Here is a 16,635-nt window from a genome sequence, read left to right as displayed (position 1 = left end):
CAATAATTTCATTTCCTTTGGGTATATACACAGCAGTGAGATTGTGGGATTTTATGTCAGTCCTAGTCTTATTTTTTTTTTTAAACCACCATACTGTTTTCCATAATGACTGTACCAATTTACATTTCCACCAACGATGTACAATGGTTTTCTTTTCTCCATATCCTCACCAACACTTGTTATCTCTTGGGTTTTTTTCTTTTTTTGATAGAAGAAATACTAACAGATGTGAGGTGATAGCTCATTTTGGTTTGGATTTGTATTTCCCCAATCATTAGTGATGTTTAGTACTTTACCATCTACTTGTTGACCATGTGTATGTCTTTGGGAAAATGTCTATTCAAGTCTTTTTCCCACTTTCTAATTGGATTACTTATTTTTTTGTTATTCAGTTGTATGAGTTTTTGATATATTTTGGAAATAATCCCTTATTAGGTTTCCGGTTTGCAAATATTTTCTCTTGTTCTGTTTCTTCTGCTTTTTTAGTCTGTTGTTTCTATCCTTTGCTGTACAGAAGATTTGCAGCTTGATGTAGTTCCACTTGTTTATTTTCACTTTTGTTGCCTGTGTTTTTTGTGTCATATAAAAAAAATCATTGCCAAGACCAAATTCAATGAGATTTTTCCTATATTTTCTTCTAGGAATTTAATGGTTTTAGGTATTATGTTTATGTCTTCAATCCATTTTGGGTTGATTTTTGTATATGGTGTAAGATAAGGGTCCAATTTCATTCTTTTGCATGTGGATATACAGTTTTCCCAACACTATTTACTGAAGAGACAATCTTTTACTTATTGTGTATTCTTGGCACCTTCAGTTGACTTTATATGCATGGGTTTATTTCTGAGTTCTCTACTCTGATTCCCTAGACTATATGTCTCTTTTTATGCCAGTACCATACTGTTTGAATTACTGTAGTTTTGCAATACAGTTGGAAAACACAATGCCTCTTGCTTTTTTCTTCTTTCTCAAGATTGCTTTGGATATTTGGGTCTTTTATGGTTCCATACAAATTAAGATTTTTTTTTCCATTTCCATGAAAAAAATGCCATTGGAATTGTTACAGGAATTCCAATGAAACTGTAGGTCACATTGAGTAGTATGGACATTTTATAATATTAATTCATCCAATCAAATAACGTGGGATATCTTTCCATTTATTTGTATCTTCTTCAATTTCTTTCATCAATGTTTTATCGTTTTTTGGTTTGGTTTGGTTTGGTTTTGTGTAGACCTTTCACCTCCTTGGTTAAATTTGTACCTAAGTATTTTGTTGTTTTTGATGTTATTTTAAATGGAATTGCTTTCTTCATTTTTTCCAGACAGCTCATTTTTACTATATATAGGCATAACTGATTTTTGTGTGTTGATTTTGTATTCTGATACTTTACTGAATTTGTTAGTTCTAACAAGGGTTTTGTAAAATCTTTCAATTTTTCTACATATAGGATCTGGTCATTTACAAAGAGAGATAATGGTATTTCTTCCTTCCTTTCTTTTTTTTTTTTAATTTTCTTTACTTTTTCTTTTTCTATTTTTTAAATTTTTAAAAAATTTTATTATGTTATGTTAGTCACCATACAATACATCATTAGCTTTTGATGTAGTGAGCCATGATCCATTGTTTTCGTATAACACCCAGAGCTCCATGCAGTACATGCCCTCTGTAATACCAATCACCGAGCTAACACATCCCCCCACCCCCTTCCCCTCTAAAACCCTCAGTTTTTTTCTCAGAGTCCATAGTCTCTTATGGTTCATCTCCCCCTTCGATTTCCCCCCTTCATTTTTCCCTTCCTTCTCCTAATGTCCTCCATGCTATTCCTTATGTTCCACAAATGAATGAAAGCATACGATAATTGACTTTCTCTGCTTGACTTATTTCACTTAGCATAATCTCCTCCAGTCCCATCCATGTTGATGTAAAAGTTGAGTATTCATCCTTTCTGATGGCTGAGTAATATTCCATTGTAGATATGGACCACATCTTCTTGATCCATTCATCTGTTGAAGGGCATCTCAGCTCTTTCCACAGTTTGGTTATTGTGGACATTGCTGCTATGAACATTGGGGTACATATGGTCCTTCTTTTCACTACATCTGTGTCTTTGGGGTCAATACCCAGGTGTGCAATTGCTGGGTCATAGGGTAGCTCTATTTTTAAATTTTTGAGGAACCTCCACACTGTTTTCCAAAGTGGCTGTTCCACCTTGCATTTCCACCAACAGTGTAAGAGGACTCCTCTTTCTCCAAAACCTCTCCAACATTTGTTGTTTCTTTGTCCATTTTTGCCATTCTAACTGGAGTAAGGTGGTATCTCAATGTGGTTTTGATTTGAATTTCCCTGATGGCTAATGATGATGAACATTTTCTCAGGTGTTAGTTAGCCATTTGTATGTCTTCTTCAGAGAAGTGTCTTTTCATGTCTTCTGCCCATTTTTTGACTTATTTGTTTTTTGGGTGTTGAGTTTGAGAAGTTCTTTATAGATCTTGGATACCAGCCCTTTATCTGTAGTGTCATTTGCAAAAATCTTCTCCCATTCTGTGGGTTGCCTCTTTGTTTTCTGGACTGTTTCCTTTGCTGGGCAGAAGCTTTTTATCTTTTTTTTTTTTTTTTTTTTAATTTTTTTTTTTTTAAATATTTTATTTATTTATTTATTGGAGAGCGAGCGAGAGAGAAACAGCATGAGAGAGGAGAGGGTTAGAGGGAGAAGCAGGCTCCCCGCTGAGCCGGGAGCCCGATGTGGGACTCGATCCCAGGACCCTGGGATCATGACCTGAGCCGAAGGCAGTCGCCCAACCAACTGAGCCACCCAGGCGCCCAGAAGCTTTTTATCTTGATGAAGTCCCAAAAGTTCATTTTTGCTTTTGTTTCAGTAGCTTTTGGAGATGTATATTGAAAGAAGTTGCTGTGGCCAATGTAAAAGGGGTTACTGCTTATGCTCTCCTCTAGGATTTTGATGGATTCCTGTCTCACATTGAGGTCTTTCATCCATTTTGAGTTTATCTTTGTGTATGGTGTTAGAGAATGGTCGAGTTTCATTCTTCTGCATGTGGCTGTCCAATTTTACCAGCACCATTTATTGAGGAGACTGTCTTTTTTCCATTGCATATATTTTCCTGCTTTGTTGAAGATTAGATGACCATAGAGTTGAGGGTCCATATCTGGGACCTCTATTCTGTTCCATTGGTTTGTATGTCTGTTTTTGTGCCAGTACCATGCTATCTTGTTGATCACTGCTTTGTAATACAGCTTGAAATCAGGCAACGTGATGCTTTTTCTTTTTCTTTTTCAACATTTCCTTGGTGATTCGGGGTCTTTTCTGATTCCATACAAGTTTTAGGATTGTTTGTTCCAGCACTTTGAAAAATGTCATTCGAATTTTGATCAGGCTGGCATTGAAGGTATAGATTGCTCTGGGTAACATAGACATTTTAACAATGTTTATTCTTCTGATCCATGAGCATGGAATATTTTCCCATCTTTCTCTGTCTTCTTCAATTTCTTTCATGAGTGTTCTGTAGTTCCTAGAGTATAGATCCTTTACCTCTTTGGTTAGGTTTCTTCCAAGGTATCTTATGGTTTTTCGTGCTATTGTAAATGGAATCGTTTCTCTAATTTCTCTTTCTACAGTTGCATTATCAGTGTATAAGAAAGCAACAGATTTCTGTGCATTGATTTTGTATCCTGCCACATTACTGAATTGCTGTATGAGTTCTAGTAATTTAGGGGTGGCGTCTTTTGGGTTTTCCACCTAAAGTATCATGTCATCTGTGAAAAGAGAGTTTGACTTCTTCTTTGCCAATTTGAATATCTTTATTTCTTTTTGTTGTCTGATTGGTGTTGCTAGGACTTCTAGTAATATGTTGAACAATAGTCGCGAGAGTGGGCATCCTTGACATGTTCTGTTTTAAGGGAAAAGCTCTCAGCTTTCCCCCACTGAAGATGATATTCGCTGTGGGTTTTTCATAGATGGATTTTATGAACTTGAGGAATGTTCCCTCTATCCCTATACTCTGAAGAGTTTTAATCAGGAAAGGATGGTGTATTTTGTCAAATGCTTTTTCTGCATCAATTGAGGGGACCATATGCTTCTTCTCTCTCCTCTTATTAATGTGTTCCATCACATTGATTGATTTGCGAATGTTGAACCACCCTTGCATCCCGGGGATCAATCCGACTTGGTTATGGTAACATGATCTTTTTAATGTATTGTTGGATCCTATTAGCTAGGATTTTGTTGAGGATTTTGGAATCCATATTCATCAGGGATATCAGTCTGAAATTCTCCTTTTTCATGGGGTCTTTGCCTTGTTTGGGGATTAAGGTAATGCTGGCGTCATAGAATGAGTTTGGAAGTTTTCCTTCTGTTTCTATTTTTTGAAACAGTTTCAGTAGAATAGGTATTATTTCCTCTTTGAATGTTTGGTAGAATCCCACAGGGGATCCCTCAGGCCCTGGACTCTTGTTTTTTGGGAGGTTTTGGATCACTGCTTCACTCTCGTTACTGGTTATTGGCCTATTCAGGTTGTCAATTTCTTCCTGTTTCAGTCTTGGCAGCTTATAGGTTTCCAGGAAGGCCTCCATTTCATCCAGATTGCTCAGTTTACTGGCATATAGTTGTTGATAATAATTTCTAATAACTGTTTCTATTTTCTTGGTGTTAGTCGTGATCGCTCCCCTCTCATTCATAATTTTATTAATTTGTGTCCTTTCTCTTTTCTCTTGGATAAGACTGGCCAGTGGTTTATCGATCTTATTAATTCTTTCAAAGAACCAACTTCCAGTTTTGTTGATCTGATCTACTGTGCTTCTGGTTTCTAATTCATTGATCTCTGCTCTAATCTTAATTATTTCTCTTCTAATGCGTGGCTTAAGCAACGTTTGTTGCTTTTTCTCTAGTTCTTTAAGGTGTAGAGTTAGGTGGTGAAATCGGGATTTTTCTATTTTTTTTTAGTGAGGCTTGGATGGCTATGTATTTCCCCCTTAGGACAGCCTTTGCAGTATCCCATAGGTTTTGGACTGATGTGTTTTCGTTCTCATTGTTTTCCATGAATTGTTTAAGTTCTTTGATTTCCTGGTTGACCCAATCATTCTTGAGCAGAGTGGTCTTTAGCTTCCAAGTGTTTGAATTTCTGTCCAATTTTTTCTTGTGATTGAGTTCCAGTTTTAGAGCATTGTGGTCTGAGAATATGCAGGGAATAATCTCAATCTTTTGGTATCGGTTGAGACCTGATTTGTGACCCAGTATATGTTCTAGTCTGGAGAAAGTTCCATGTGCGCTTGAGAAGAATGAGTGTTCTGTTGTTTTAGGGTGGAATGTTCTGTATATATCTATGAGGTCCATCTGATCCAGTGTGTCATTCAAAGCTCTTGTTTCTTTGTTGATTTTCTGCTTAGATGATCTGTCTATTGCTGAGAGAGGAGTACTGAGGTCTCTTACAATTAACATATAGTTATCAATATGACTCTTTATTTTGGTTAATAGTTGTCTTATGTAGTTGGCTGCTCCCATGTTGGGGGCATAGATATTTACAAATGTTAGATCTTGTTGGATAGACCCTTTAAAAATGATATAATGTCCTTTTTTGTCTCTAACTACAGACTTTAGTTTAAAAAATAATTTGTCTGGTATAAGAATTGTTACCCCAGCTTTCTTTTGAGGTCTGCTGGCATGGAAGATAGATCTCCATCCCTTTACTTTCAGTCTGGATGTATCTTTAGGTTCAAAATGAGTCTCTTGTAGACAGCATATGGATGGGTCCTGTCTTTTTATCCAATCTGCAACCCTGTGCCGTTTTATGGGAGCATTTAGGCCATTCACGTTGAGAGTGATTATTGAAAGATATGAATTAATTGTCATCATGTTGCCTGTGAAGACGTTGTTTTTATAGATTATCCCTGTAAATTTCTGTTGTATGTCATTCTTGGGGTCTTTCTCCTTTTATAGAACCCCTCTTAATATTTCTTGCAGGGCCAGCTTAGTGGTCACATATTCTTTCAGTTTCTGCCGGCCTTGGAAGCTCTGCATCTCTCCATCCATTCTAAATGAGAGCCTTGCTGGATAAAGTATTCTTGGCTGCATGTTCTTCTTTTTTAGTACCCTGAATATGTCTTGCCAGGCCTTTCTGGCTTGCCAGATCTCTGTGGGTAGGTCCAATTGGTCAGGTTATTCTGATGTTCCTCCCTCTATATGTAAGGAATCTCCTCCCCCTAACTGCCCTTAAGATGGATTCCTTGGTTCTAAGATTTGCGAGTTTTACTATTACATGGCAGGGTGTTGGCCTGTTTTCCTTGTTCTTGAGAGGGGTCCTCTCTGCCTCTAGGACACGAATGTTTGTTTCATTCCCCAGATCAGGGAAGTTCTCAGCTGCGATTTGCTCAAATACATCTTGTAGTCCTGTCTCTCTCTCCACTCCCTCCGGGATTTCAATTATTCTGACATTGGAATGCTTCATGGTGTCACTTATTTCTCTGATTCTATTTTTATGGTTTCTGAGTTGTTTTTCCCTGGCCTCCTCTTTTCCCTTTTTATCTATTAAATTGTCCTCCAGGTCAATAATTCATTCTTCTGCCTCACTTACCCTAGCTCTTAGATTATCTAGATTAGATTGGATCTCATTGATAGCATTTTTAAGTTCTGCCAATTCAGCTTTCATTTCTGCCCTTAGAGACTCTGTGCTGCCATGAATTGATTTCTCCATTCTAGCTATTGTCTTCACAATTGCTAGCCTGAATTCCATCTCCGACATCTTGGTTATATCTGCATCCATTTGTAAATCTGCAGCATAAGTCATAATCTCTGAGTCTTTCCTATTTTGGGGGTTCCTCCTCCTAATCATTCTGTTGCTGGGTGGTTGAGGGAATGTATAGAGTCCAAATTATTGACCAGAACCCAAGCAAGATGCACCTGTTTTCTGGGGACCTTAGGGTTGTTCGCCTCTTGTTCTCCCAGCCTGTCTTCTGGGGGAGGGACCTGCCATGCTGTTACTCAGGCAACCCTGTTTGGGCAGAGTTGTCCTGCCCCCCTGTGGTGGGGTATGGGCTCAGTGCGAACCAGTTTTTTGGGGCTTTTGTTCTCTGGCAGCTTTCCCTGGCAGCTTTCCGTGTCTCTTCCAAGAGTCAGAGCAGAAGAGACCGTTTCCAACCCTCTGCCTCAGAGCAGAGAGACCACAGTCTGTTCTTCAGTGAGCTCTCCAGGCCACACTATCTCTGTTTCTGTCTGTGTTGCTATAAACTGCAGCGTCCTGTGTTGTGCGGCCCTCTGCTTCGCTCCCAGTCCTGCCTCCAGGTCGGGGCACATCTCTGCCATCTGTGCTTCTAAAACCGCCAGCCGCTCCCAGTTTGCACCCATGATGCTGCCACTCCGGTTTCCATCTGTGAAGCTGCCCTAATGTCCTTTCCCACCGCTATCGGTCTGTGAGTCTCTGCCCCGTCCCCAGCGTGCGAGGCTGTCGCTCACTGGCGGTGTGGGATCCCCATGGCCAGGCTCCCTCCCACTGCTGTTTATCCTCCAATATCTGGGCACGGAATCACAGCACCCCACTTCGTACCTCGAAAACAACTGCCTGTGATATTCTGTTTGTAGAGATCCAGATCTATCTTCTTACATCTCAGGCTGATTTCGTGGGTGCTCAGAGTGGTCTGGTAGATATCCAGCTCAATTCTAGGGACCAGTTGGAATAGGTTCCCTTACTCCTCCATCTTTCCCCCCCAACCTCTTCCTTCTTTTCCTTGACTAATTTCCCTGGCTAGGACTTCCAGTATTATGCTGAATATAACTGGGGAGAGCGGACACCATTATCATATTCCTGGTCCTGGAAAAAAATATTTCAAGTTTTCACCATTGAGTATGTTGTTAGCTGTAGACCTTTCATATATGTCCTTTTATTATGTCCAGATACATTCCTTCTATACCTACTTTATTTTTTATCATGAAAGGATAAATTTTGTCAAATGATTTTTCTCCATCTTTTGAGATTATTATGTGATTTTTCCCTTCATTTTGTTAATGTGGTATATCACATTTATTGATTTGCATATATGAAACCATCCTGGCATCTGAGGGATAAATCCCCCTTGAACATGGTGTATGATCCTTTTAATGTAATATTTAATTCAGTTTGCTAGTGCTTTTTAAAGGGTTTTTGCATTTATATTTATCAGGGATATTATCCTGTAATGTCCTTGTCTGGCTTTGGTATTAGGGTAATTCTGGCATTATAAAATGAGTTTAGAAGTGTCTCCTTGTCTCCCATTTTTGGGAAGAGTTTGAGAAGGATTGGCTTAAATATTTTTTAAATGTTTGATAGAAATTCACCAGTGAAGCCATCTGGTCCTAGACTTTTCTTTGTTGGCAGGGTTTTTTTTTTTTATTACTATTTCAATATTTTTACTCATTTTTGGTCTGTTTGGTTTTTCTATTTCTTTGTGATTAATCTTGGTAGGTTGTATGCTTCTAGAAATGTATCCATTTCTTCTGGGTTATCCCTTTTTTTGACATACTATTGTTTACAGTAGTCTCTCATGATCCTTTGTATTTCTGTGGCATCAGTTGTAAAGCCTCCCCTCTAATTTACGCTTTATTCGAGTCTTCTGTTTTTATTCTTGGTTCTATCTAAGGATTTGTCAAAATGTTTATCTTTTCAGAAAACCACTATTATTTTCACTGATTTTTTCTATAATTTTTCTAGTCTCTATTTTATTTATTTCTGCTTTAATCTATATTATGTTCTCCCCTCTGCTAACATTGAGCTCAGTTTGTTCTTCTTTTTCTTGTTTGTTAAGATGTAAAGTTAGCTTGTTTATTTGAGATGTCTCTTTTTTCTTCATTTATCTATATAAACTTCCTTTTAGAATTGTTTTTGCTGCGTCCTTTAAGTTTTGATATGTTGTGTTTCCATATTTGTTTGTGTCCAATACTTTTTGATTTCCCTTTGACCCATTAGGTTTTCAAGAGTATATTGTTTATATTGTTTAATTTTCACATATTTGTGAATTTTCCAATTTCCCCCATGTTACTCATTTCTAGTTTCATACCACTGTGGTCAGAAAACATACTTGATATAATTTAAATCTTTTCAAATTTATTAAGACTTCCTCTGTGACCAACATATGATCTATCCTTGGAATGTTCCATGTGTGCTTGAGAAAAAAAAAATTGTATTTTGGTTCTGTTAGATGTAATGTTATGTATGTGTTTGTTAGGTCCATTTGGTCTATACTATTATTAAAATCCACAGATTTCTTATTGATTTTCTATCTGCATAATCTATATAGTGTTGAAAGCACATTTTTGAATTACTCTGCTGTTACTGTATTTTTTGCTTATTTCTTCCTTTTATTCTGTTTTTATTTTCTTTAAATATTTAAGTTCTCCAATATTGGGTACCCATATTTTGAAAATGCTTAAATCCTGTTGATCAATTGACTTTTTTTTTTTTTTTACTATATAATAGTCTTTTTTGTTTCTTGTGGCTTTTTTTAACTGAAAATGTATATTATCATGGTATAATATACCAATACTCTTGCTCCCTTTTGGTTGCCATTTCTGTAAAATATCTTTTTCTTTCCCTCTACTTTCAGCTTATGTGTGTCTGTAAGTCAATCTCTTGCAAGGAGCATATTGTTGGTCTTGTTTTTTATCCAATCAGCCATTCTATGTCTTTTGATTGGCTAATTTAATCTATTTACATTTAAAGTATTTTTTAATAGATAAGAACTATCAAGAACTATTGCCATTTTGTTTATTATTTCTTGTTTTGTAGTTTTGTTTTGTTTTGCCTTTTTCCTTGCTTGGGGTCTTTTGAGTTTCATGTATCTGAATGTGCATATCCCTCTCAAGATCTAGAATCTTTTTTAACTATTATTTCTTTAAATAAAATTTCTGTTCCTTTCTTGCTTTTCCTGGGACTCCTATGATTTGAATCTTAATTCACTGGATGGTGTCCCATGATTCATGTAGGCTTTTTTCATTCTTTTTGAGATTACTGGGTAATCTCAAATGACCTATCTTTGAGTTTTTTTATTCTTCTGCATGATTGAGTCTGTAATTGAAGTTTTCTATTAAATTTTTCAGTTCTGTTATTGTATTCTTCAGCTCCAGTATTTCTGTTCAGTTCTTGGTTATAATTTATATTTCTTTATTAAGCTCCTTTTTGTTCATGCATTGTTTTCCTCATTTCATTTAGTTGTGTTGTCTGGCATTTCAATGAATTTCTTTAAGATTATTATTTTGATTTCTTTGTCAGACAATTCATAGATTCCATGTAGTTGGGGTCAATTACTGGAGCTTTTTTCCCTTCTGTGGTGTCATATTTGCCTGATTCATCATGATCCATGTAGATTTGCATTTATGTGTACATTTGGAGAAGAAAATACTTCTTCTGGTCTTTAGATTGTGTTGGTTCTCTGGGTTGATGGGATTACCTCCAGAATTGAAGTCAGGCTGGGTTGGAGTTGGGTCATGTGGCTATTGTTGCATCTGCAGTGGGGTCTCCAGTTAGTAGACCTGATACCAGAGGCTCAGCTGGGCATAGATCCTGTCATGCCCTTGGGTGGATTGGGATGGCCTCCAGGATCCTGTTCAGTAAGGCTGACCCTGGACAAAGGTCCACTTTAAGATCCACAGTTTGGTCCACAGATAGCAGGCCTGTTGTCAGGTGCATGGATGTGTTTCTCTCCTGCCAGACCGGATCCCTAACCGAATTCCTGCCAGGTCACTGAGTGGATTTCTGGGCAGGCAGAACTGACTGGGGACTGTGGCTGATAGGGGCTGGAATTGAGTTCTAGGGCTACTTCTGGGTCTATAGTCTGGACTGTAGTCTACAGAGCTGGCCCCAGGAACAACAGACAGGTGTTTCTCCCACCATTTTCCTGGGCTGGCAGGAGTGCTCCCACAGTGCTATGGGTAGGGGCTGGAACCAAGTTACAGGGACTTTTCAGAATCTGCAGTTGGAGTACAGTCCATGGGCCTTCCTCTGAATGCATGTACAGGTGTAGCTCCTGGTGTGTTACTGAGAAGGCAAGACTGCTCATGGACTGCAGCTAGGAGGGGATGGATCTGAATCATAGAGCTTTTCAAGAGCTGCTGTTGGACCAAATTTGGTTGGCCTGCCTCCATGGGTACCAACAGGTATGCCTCCCAGTGGTTCCCTGGGCCCACAGAACTACACACATACTATGGCTTGGAGTGGCTGGAGCTGAGTCATAAGGTTGCTTCAGCATCTGCTGTCAGACCAAGTTGGCTGGCCTGCCTCCAGGGGCACCAATGGGTATATCTCCCAGCAAAACCCTGGCAAACCAGGAGTGCCCCTTGACCATAGCTGGGAGGAGCTGGAACCAAGTTGCAAGCTGTTTCAGGATCTCTGTGGGTGCAGATAGGCATATTTCCCACCAGGTCCGTAGACTCTGAGGACTGCTCCCAGACTGCATCTGGAAGTGGCTTCAGCCATGTTTTAGGCTCATTTCAGAATCTTCAGAGGCACAAATTGGTGTGTCTTTCCACAGGTTCCTGGGACAACTACTCACAGACTGCAGCTGGGAGGGGCTAGAACCCACTTATAGGGTTGATTCAGAAATTAAGTCTCATAATCTTTTGTTGAAAACTGAAGATTTTATTTTTTTTTAATTTAAATTCATTACCAACATATAGTACATCATTAGTTTCAGATGAAGTGTTCAATAATTCATCAGTTACATATAACACTCGGTGCTCATCACATCCCATACCCTCCTTAAGGCCTATCACCCAATTATCCCATCCCCCCCACCTCCCCTCCAGCAACCCTCAGTTTGTTTCCCAGAGTCAAGAGTCTCCCATGGTTTGTCTCCCTATCTGATTTCTTCCCATTCAGTTTTCTCTCCCTTCCCTTATGATCCTCTGCACTGTTTCTTATATTCCACATATGAAACTGTAAGATAATTGTCTTTCTCTGAATGACTTATTTCATTTAGCATAATAAACTCCAGTTCCATCCATGTCAATGTAAATCGTAGGTATTCATCCTTTCTGATGGCTGAGTAATATTCCATTATATGTATATACCACATTTTCTTTATGCATTCATCCATCAAAGGACATCTCGGCTCCTTCCACAGTTTAGCTATTGTGGACATTGCTGCTATGAACATTGGGGTGCAGGTGCCCCTTCATTTCACTACATGTGTATCTTTGGGGTAAATATCTACTAGCACAATTGCTGGGTCCTAGGGTAGCTCTATTTCCAACTTCTTGAGGAACCTCCATAATGTTTTCCAGAGTGGCTGTACCAGCTTGCATTCCTACTAACAGTGTAAGAGGGTTCCCTTTTCTCCACATCCTCACTAACATTTGTTGTTCCCTGTCTTGTTAATTTTAGCCATTCTGACTGGTGTAAGGTGGTATCTCATTGTGGTTTTGATTTGTATTTCCCTGATGTCAAGTGATGTGGAGCATTTTCTCATGTCTCTGTTGGCCATTTGTATGTCTTCTTTGGAGAAGTGTCTGTTCATGTCTTCTGCCCATTTTTTAACTGGATTATTTGGGTTTTGGGTGTTGAGTTTGAGAAATTCTTTATAGATCTTGGATATCAGACCTTTATCTGTTATGACATCTGTCAATATCTTCTCCCATTCCATAGGTTGCTCTTTAGTTTTGTTGACTGTTTCCTTTGTTGTGCAGAAGCTTTTTAACTTGAAGAAGTCCCAATAGTTCATTTTTGCTTTTGTTTCCCTTGCCTTTGGAGACGTGTCTAGCAAGAAGTTGCTGTGGCTGAGGTTGAAGTTGTTGCTGCCTGTGTTCTCCTCAAGGATTTTGATGGCTTCCTGTCTCACCTTTATGTCTTTCATCCATTTTGAGTTTATTTTTGTGTATGGTGTAAGAGAGTGGTCCAGTTTCATTCTTCTACATGTAGCTGTCCATTTTTCCCAGTACCATTTATTGAAGAGACTGTCTTTTTTCCACTGGATATTCTTTACTGCTTTATTGAAGGTTAGTTGACCATAGAACCCATTTCTGGGTTCTCTATTTTGTTCCATTGATCTATGTGTCTGTTTTTGTGTCAGTACCATGTTGTCTGGATGATCACAGCTTTGTAATATAGGTTGAAGTCAGGCATTGTGATTGTCCCAGCTTTGGTTTTCATTTTCAACATTCCTCTGACTATTTGGGGTCTTTACTGGTTCCGTAAAAATTTTAGGATTATTTGTTCCAGCTCTGTGAAAAATGTTGATGGTATTTTGATAGGGATTGCATTGAATATGTAGATTGCTTTGCATAACATAGACATTTTAATAATCTCTTCCAATCCATGAGCATGGAAAGTTTTTCCATTTCTTTGTGTCTTCCTCAAATTCTTTTATAAGTGTTCTGTAGTTTCTAGAGTATAGATCCTTTACCTGTTTGGTTAGGTTTATTCCTAGCTATCTTATGGTTTTTGGTGCAATTGTAAATAAGATCAATTCCTTAATTTCTCTTTCTTCTGCTTCATTGTTAATGTATAGAAATACAACGGATTTCTGTGCATTGATTTTGTATCCTGCCATGTTGCTCAACTCCTGTATGAGTTCTAGCAATTTGGGGGTGGAGTCTTTTGGGTTTCCCACATAAAGTATGATGTTATCTGTGAAGAGTGAGAGTCTGACTTCTTCTTTGCCAATTTGAATGCCTTTTATTTCTTTTTGTTGTCTGATTGCTGAGGTTAGGACTTCTAGTATTATGCTGAACAACAGTAGTGAGAGTTGGCATATTTGTCATGTTCCTGGCCTTAAGGAAAAAGCTCTCAGTTTTTCCCCATTGAGAATGATATTCACTGTGGGCTTTTTGTAGATGGCTTTTATGATATTGAGGTATGTTCCCTCTATCCCTAAACTGTGGAGAGTTTTTTTTTTTTTTTAAGATTTTATTTATTTATTTGAGAGAGAGAGAATGAGAGACAGAGAGCATGAGAGGGAGGAGGGTCAGAGGGAGAAGCAGACTCCCTGCCGAGCAGGGAGCCTGATGCGGGACTCGATCCCGGGACTCCAGGATCATGACCTGAGCCGAAGGCAGTCGCTTAACCAACTGAGCCACCCAGGCGTCCCGACTGTGGAGAGTTTTAATCAAGAAAGGATGTTGTATTTTGTCAAAGACTTTTTCTGCATCAATTGAGAGGATCGTATGGTTTTCGTCTTTTTTTTTTTTATTAATGTGATCTATCATGTTGATTGATTTGCGAATGTTGAACCACCCTTGTATCCCAGGAATAAATCCCACTTGGTCAGGGTGAGCAATCCTTTTAATGTACTGTTGGATCCTATTGGCTAGTATCTTGGTGAGAATTTTGGCATCCATGTTCATCAGGGATATTGTTCTGTAATTCTCCTTTTTGGTGGGGTCTTTGTCTGGTTTTGGGATCAAGGTAATGCTGGCCTCATAGAATGAGTTTGGAACTTTTCCTTCCATTTCTATTTTTTTAAACCACTTCAGGAGAATAGGTATTATTTCTTCTTTAAATGTTTGGTAGAATTCCCTGGGAAGCCATCTGGCTCTGGACTCTTGCTTTTTGGGAGGTTTTTGATTACTCCTTCAATTTCTTTGCTGGTTATGGGTCTATTCAGATTGTCTATTTCTTCCTGTTTCTGTTTTGCCAGTTTATAAGTTTTCAGGAATGCATCAATTTCTCCAGATTGCTTAATTTGTTGGCATATAGCTGCTCATAATATGTTTTTAAATTTTTCTGTATTTCCTTTGTGTTGGTTGTTATCTCTCCTCTTTCATTCATGATTTTATTAATTTGGGTCCTTTCTCTTTTCGTTTTGGTAAGTATTGCTAGGGGTTTTTCAATCTTATTAATTCTTTCAAAGAACCAAAAACTGAACTTTTAAATAATATAACGTAGCAATTCTGAAAATCAGATCCCCTCCTTTCCCAGGATTTAATGTAATTGTTATTTAGTGACTTCTGGAATAATCCTGTAAAGTCTGTGTTCTATGTTGTATGTGAACACTGAAGTCTCTGCTTGGATTAGCTTAGTTTTCAGTAATGGTTCCACAAAGTTCTTCTTAAATGCTTTGAATCAATAAATTCCTCTCCTTTTGCCAAGAGATTTTTGTGTGCATGTTGGGATATACTTTCAACACTCAACCCTTACTTCTTGTTGCACAGAGCCTTAAAGTCAGCCAAAGATGAATGATTGGGACCTTTTGGAGTCTTCCCTGATCACACACACAGTCATGCACATGCACATATCCTCCCAGATCCTCGGGAATATGTAGAGCTTTTCATTGTCCCCTCTGGACATCTAATTTTCAGCTTTTCCTTCTAAGATTTTGGTCAGGTTTTGTTTGCCCCAACTGTTATTATGACCTAAAGCAGCTGTGATGTTAAACAATTGCCTCTAATTGCTTTTGATAAACATCTCTGGGGAAAAAAATTTGTTCACCATGCCCAAGCTTTAAGTCAGGTCAAATAAAGACAAGTCCTGTGAACCACGTTTTCCATGAAACTGCCAGAAAAATCAGATAATGATAATTCTATGGGAATGAGACTTTGGAGGAGATATAAACTCATTCTGATCCCTCTATTTGCTTCTAGATTGCTGCTTCTCATGGATACTGTGGTTGTGAAGTTGTTGGCATGTCAAGGCTGCAGTTAATATGCGAGAGGAGATGGGAATAGGGCAAACTACATTTTCTGTTATTACCAAGGTTCAGCCAGTTATTTTTTGTTTCTTGTTTTGTTTTTGTTTTAGAATAAGCACTCCTTGGATTATTGCAAATCTTTGATTAATTGTCAGAATTCTGGAAAAGTTTATTTGGCAATTTTTGTTAATGTTCTCATTGCTTTTATTGACAAGCTACTTTGGAGGACCTTTCTCTACAATTATTGTTGATATCATCCATAACTAGAATTTAAAGTTATGTGACTATCAAAAGATTTCATGTCATAAAGGTAATTACATGAACTTTTGAACATTTGTAGTTTTTGCCATTCATTGTTTTCACTATTTTTAACCTCTACTGTGTAAAAAAAAGTGCTTTCCAAACAACTAGTACGAATGTTGACTGAACTACAAAGTCAATTATAAACAGATTTTTAAGGAAATTGCCCCTAGATAATAAGTGACTCACAAGAAATAATTTTTACCCAAGTCACCATTATTTAGACAAAAGTTAGGGCATATATATATAACATTTGACTTCATATCAATATATATATATTGAAGTCAATATATATGACTTCATATATATGAAGTCAAATGTTTTTTATAACTTTCACAAGCTGAACATGATTGTAGGCATCTATGAGTATGTCAAAGGCAACCATAGTACAAAGACAAAGCATTTGATTAAATATTTATTGAAAATCCAACATATACATAGTAATAGGCAAAGTGTTGGGATTGGGGAGGCAGAGATACAAACAATGAACGTGATTGGCTCTTACCTTTTGTGGAGCTCAGAGTCTAGAAACAGACTTGTAACAAATGAGGGAGGAAGAGAAATTGGAGAGGTAGAGGGGAGAGAATCTTGAATGTGAAAAACATTATTACTCACTAGTCTTGACCCTTGCATGGTCCATTACACCTCTATATCCTTTCCTATGCTATTCCATTGGCCCAGCACATCTTCCACAATTTCCTTACCTTTTCCCTGATGAACCTTCAATGCAAACT

General features: G+C 38.0%; 1 long non-coding RNA gene across 1 annotated transcript in view; it reads left to right on the top strand.

Annotated features, from left to right (window-relative positions):
* LOC144380575 (uncharacterized) overlaps window positions 1–15,855 on the top strand; it is a 416,331-nt gene extending 400,476 nt beyond the window's left edge. Inside the window, exon 4 of the long non-coding RNA XR_013444775.1 lies at window positions 15,555–15,855. This is a non-coding gene — a long non-coding RNA (uncharacterized LOC144380575). The remainder of the gene's footprint in view (window positions 1–15,554) is intronic.
* The last annotated feature ends 780 nt before the right edge of the window (window positions 15,856–16,635 follow it).

The sequence above is a fragment of the Halichoerus grypus genome, chromosome X (genome assembly GCF_964656455.1).
Source record: "Halichoerus grypus chromosome X, mHalGry1.hap1.1, whole genome shotgun sequence".
Classification (NCBI taxonomy): domain Eukaryota; kingdom Metazoa; phylum Chordata; class Mammalia; order Carnivora; family Phocidae; genus Halichoerus; species Halichoerus grypus.
This window is presented reverse-complemented; position numbering and strand designations above follow the sequence as displayed.